The sequence below is a fragment of the Alosa sapidissima genome, chromosome 3, assembly GCF_018492685.1.
Source record: "Alosa sapidissima isolate fAloSap1 chromosome 3, fAloSap1.pri, whole genome shotgun sequence".
Taxonomy (NCBI): Eukaryota; Metazoa; Chordata; class Actinopteri; order Clupeiformes; family Clupeidae; genus Alosa; species Alosa sapidissima.
Window position 1 is genome coordinate 31,137,734 of NC_055959.1, and position 5,675 is coordinate 31,143,408.

At 42.1% G+C, this 5,675-nt stretch overlaps 1 protein-coding gene across 2 annotated transcripts in view; it reads right to left on the reverse strand.

The window, feature by feature from the left end:
* Window positions 1-5,675, reverse strand: part of kncn (kinocilin) — a 29,257-nt gene that overhangs the window by 19,812 nt on the left and 3,770 nt on the right. The window lies entirely within an intron of this gene.

The window sequence follows — 5,675 nt, forward strand, 5'->3', positions numbered from 1 at the left end:
CAAAACCAAGTTAACCAAGATTCTGGCCTTAGGCTCCCGGACTATGATAAGCATAGCCTATTGTCATGTTATAGGTAGTATATTTAACTGAGTGATGAAAATGTTGTTTATTTGCTTATTACGCTAAAGTAATTAAATACGTATTTCAAATACATCTGGCAGGGTTAGACAAGTCAAATTTAAGACCTTTTTAAGACATTTTAAAACCATAAAGATTGACCTACATGACGCATTACCAAAAAAAATATTCAAATAAAAGAAGCATTAACTAAATCCTAACAAAAAGTCCTGTGTTCTTGAGAAACTTAAATACAGATCTCCAGGCAGACGGCATAGAGAAGGAGAGTAAACCCTCAAGAGAGAACCTGGCCTGCCCCAGTTCTCTAACCTCTTCTAGTAATATACCTCTTTCTATGCTGTACGCTGGGAAAACTAATAAAACATGTTGAACTGTCTCTATTTCCCTGCAGTTATCACAATGGCCTGTGGCATGCTTGCCAATAACATGAAGATGATGGTTCAGCCTAGTGTGGCCTATCCTAAGCCTTGTTATTATTTGCTCTTCTTTTCGGCTCCAGCTGCACTGTCTTCTGGTGGGCACCTGTTTTTGTATAGTGCGAAGGAAGCTACCCTTACTCTCCCTGTCCCACTGCCCCTGCCATTCGCTTATCATTTTAGTTACTATGATATGCTTCACTTCTGCTTTACTGAGTGGAATGTTAATCTGAATCTCAGAATTTAAAGCATCTTTAGCAAGCTGGTCTACAACCTCATTCCCTTCAATACCTGAATGAGATGGAACCCATACAAAATTAACTAAAATATCTTGCTGATGCAGTCTAAAAAGACTTTGAAGAACATCATACAGTAGGTCAGGCCTGCACACTGACTTGCCGTGCAGAATACTAGTCAATGCTGACAATGAATCAGAGCAAATAACATTACACCGGGTCTTAACCTCTTCAATCCATTCTAGTGCAAGGCAGATTGCAAATAGCTCTACTGAATAAACTGCAAGGTGGTCAGAGTGTCTCTTCTGAATTTCTTTCTTATACTTTGGGATAAACACTGCAGCTGCAGTCTTCCCTGTAGCAGGGTCTTTAGAACCATCTGTAAAAATTTGAACCCCATCAGAATATTTGGTGCGTATATGCACATTAGTGAGATGTTTCACATCCCTTTCCTCCTCAACCTCATCACGCATTTTGACTAAAACGATATCCACTGTAGGCATAACAAAAAACCAGGGAGGGATAGGTGGCAGTGGAACCACAGAACTATGAGACAACTTAGTTAGTCCAAGTTTTCCAGCTTGGCTATTCCCAATCCACCCAAAACTATTAAAGTTTGCTTTGCCGTGTTCCCAACACTGAGTCAGAATATGCTTAGTAGGGTGATCCTCTTTATGGCCTTGCAAATTCATCCAGTACACCATGGCCAACTGCTGACACCTCAAAACCAAGGGCATTTCCCCTGATTCTACCTGGAGAGTGGAGACTGATGAGGTCCTATATGCGCCACTGCACACGCGTAAGGCCTGTGCTTGAATTACATCAAGTTTCATCAAATGTGTCTTTGCCACTGACCTATACGCAATGCACGTTTAATCCAAAGTAGATCTGATAAGTGCAATATATACATGTTTTAACGACATCATCGTGGCACCCCAGTCGCTCCCCACTAGGCACCTGAGTATATTTACTGCCTTTTGTACACTTAACAACAACAACTCTCTGAATATGGTCTCTGAAAGTCAGCTTACAGTCCATCCAAACCCCTAAGAACCTCACTACCTCAACTTGTTTGAGTGGCTGTCCATACAGAGTAATATGTACAGGGGGAACAATTCTTCTTTTGGTAAAGCAAATAACCTGTGTCTTTTCCACTGAGAAACGGAATCCCCACTTAATGCCCCAATTCTCTACAATACTAACTGCTGCCTGGAGTTTCTGACTAATATGAAGTGAATTTCACCCCCTGGTCCACAGTGCTCCATCATCTGCATACAAAGATCTTCCAATATTAACGTCTATGTCTGAGAAAATGTCATTAATCATGATACTGAACAGCAGAGGGCTGCATACACTGCCCTGAGGGACACCATTATCCACATGATAAATATTAGAATTTGATTGTCCACCCTGCACCTCAATGGTTCTGTTTAACAGAAAGTCCATGACCCAATTAGTCTGCCACTTATTCCCACTGCTTTTAACTTAATAAGGAGCCCCTCACGCCATAGCATATCATATGCTTTTTCTATGTCAAAGAAAACAGCATTAACCTGCTCTTTATTTGCTTGGGCTTTCCTTATAGTGTCTTCCAGACACAGCACAGGGTCCATAGTCATCCTTCCCCTACGGAACCCACTCTGACATGAGCTGATTAAGCCTCTCTTTTCAACAATATAAGTTACCCTATCTGTGACCATTCGCTCCATTATCTTACATAGATTAGAGGTTAAAGCAATAGGCCTGTAGCTAGACGCCTCACTCTTTTCCTTACCTGGTTTCAGAATTGGTACCACAGCAGAATGCTTCCAAACAGATGGAATATTCCCTGTCTCCCATATCATATTGAAAAGTTGCAGAAGTACCATTTGCGCTTGAGGACATAGTTTCTCCACCATGATGTAACAAATTTCATCCTTACCTGAGACCTAACTCCGCTCAGCACCCGCTTTAACTCAAACATAGAAAATGGCACATCAAAAGAATTATCTACATCAAGCTTCTTCTCTAAAACATTGGGATGCACCCTTACCATTTCTTCTCTAGCCTCAGGAGACACATTATTCACACTGTGAATTCTAACAAATACTTTTGCCATCGCTTCTGCTTTATCTTTATCTGTTCTCATAATTTCCTCATTAAACTGGATAGCCGGTAAAGAAAACTCCCTCCTAATTCCTCCCATTCTCCTCATCATCCCCCACACATCATTGATTGAGGTATCTCTTCCAATAGTGTCACAAAAACGTCTTTGCCTTCCTTATAACCCTCCTGACCATAGCTTGAGCTCTTCAACCAGGTCAGCAAAAGAGAAAGTTGATTTGACCTTTTTAAAAGCATTATTTCTTACCTGTATTGCTTCCCTACACTTATCTGTCCACCAAGGTACCATTTTACACTGCCAACAACTTGTTTTCCCGATGAAATGAAAGGCCGAAGAGTGCAATATCTCCTAAATATCACCAGTAATCCTGCTGTTAACACCATTGACATTTCCATACTGTTCTACATTAAAACTCATCAGTCTAGCACTACAATTCATACTAAAGTCATCCCATTTAGCTTTTTTAAAGTCCCATCTATGGAAGGTTACATCTTCAATGTGGACTGTCCCCACTCCAATTTCACACAGTATAAGGTAATGATCACTACCAATACAATCATCCTGTATGACATTCCATTTAGAACATCTAGCAAACTGCGCAGAGACCAAGGTAAGATCTATAAATGTCTCCCGGCCACTTGAAACGTCAATTCTTGTACCCCTCCCATCGTTAAGGCAAATAAGGTCTCTTTCCTCTAGCACTTCCTCCACTACCTTACCATTACTATTGGTTTCTGTACTCCCCCACAGTGTGCTATACGCATTAAAGTCTCCACACCAAATCATCTTATGGGACACATCACCCAGGAACTCATCAAGAACATCTTTGTTTAATGCTTCACAAAAGTTGTAATAGTTAACCACCAGAAAGTTGGAATTACCTATTCATACCTCAATGATTATCCCCTCCACTTACCTTAATAGTTCTGTAGCCCAGTCCCTGCATGACAAATACAGCCACCCCTCCACCAGGGCCCTTCTCCCTATCCCTGCGCACCGATACATACCCTTGCAGCACAAAGTCCAAATGAGGCCTAAGCCACATCTCTTGCACACATATTACATTAGGCCTGGCATCCAAATCTTCCACAAACTTCTTAAATTCCTGCCCATTAGAGCAGAGACTTCTAGCATTCCACTGTAAGATGCTGAAAACCATTAAGAACTTCCACATGGTGCTGGCTGTGATGCTGATTGAACACCTTGTTGAATATTTAAAATTCTGCTTATTTCTTCAAATGAAACTTCCGCCCCTACAGAAAAATGCCTTCGTGCAGCCTTAACGATGATTTTAATCTTCTCACTTTTCTTTTCTGTCAATGCAGTACAATTTATGACTTCAGCGAGAAATGCCAAGAATTTCACGCTATCCACTTGTATCCTTTCCTTACCTGTGGGCCTAGAGGTTTCCTTGCTACGCTGATATGAAACGTTATGACTTTGCCCCTGGGGTCCTGTTTCAGCTTTCCTTTTCCCATCCACTTTCTGAATAGCCTCTGCATAAGTAAGTTTCTCCTCTACCTTTACTCTTTGTACCTCAGCCGCTCTTTTGTGTGCTTGGCACCCCTTGTATGCAGCGCTATGTGATCCTCCGCAATTGCAGCATTTGACGCTAACGCATTCCTGACATTGGCCGTACTCATGATCTTCTCCTCCGCATTTGCCACATCGCTTTTTCCCCCCTACAAATGGCTGCCACGTGCCCAAACTTCTGGCATTTAAAATATCGCAGTGGCGGTGGGATGTATGGACGAACTTGAAAGCTCATATACCCAACTCTAATCCTAATTGGCAGTAGCCTACCTTCTCATCAAAAAACAACAGAATGGAAAGACCGTCCTTTTTAACTTGTTCTCGGGTGTACATCAGCCTTCTACATTTGACCACATTTGCTCCGGACACATTTCTCAAAATATCCTCGCACGACAAGTCTGTTGACACTCCTGTTACCACTCCAAGCTGTAGTTTTTTACGCTCCCATTCAATACATTTAATTTTCTTTCCTTCCATCTCATTCATAACTTATCCCGCTGTGTAATGTTGGAACACTCAATGATTAAGCTACCATCCCTTAATGGTGTAACCCTTACTGTCCCTACAGCTTCATTAAGCGCTTTAGTTATTTTCAGGGGGTTGATAGAACTAGGGGAATCGAACTGTACTTTTACCTTCAAGTCGATTTGCCTTGCCACTCGCTTTGCATCGCTATCTTTATCTGACTGTGTGAACATCATCATGACCTCGTTTGTTGTCTTTCTTCTTTCCATTCGTTTTTACCTGCCGTTCCTGTTTTGAATTTCCCTCGTCTACTGCTTCCATCTCTACCATAGAATCTACATCACTTCCAAGAAAACTACCATCACTTCCCTCCGTCTCCACTCCATTACCCTCATCCAAGAGCTCGCCATTTGCGCCACTACTCTCTCCCTTTTCCCAAGGAGACCGACTCCGCTCCCGATGGTCTGTGCTGCGACGAAACATCCCACCGTTTCACCCCATAGATAACTCCTACCGTTAATGCCATACAATTTTAAAGTTTATTTTAAATGTTAGATTTGTTAAGACCCCGCGGGAACTCTGGACAAGGAGTTTGTTCAACCTCGTTTTTGGAATACCCCCTGGTGCTCACAAGCACTCTATAATCTTTGATCTTGTAGAGTAGCCTACACAGGCACAGCCAGACATCCAATGGCTGAACAGAGGCAGCAAACATCAATAACAGCATGCACTGGCTGAAAATGAGGGAAGACTAATTAGCCTCTTGAATGGAAGGGTGTGCCCTTTAATTAGGAGTAGGCTAAGTGTGATTGGGTACATTCAGATGCAGGCAGCAGCTTACA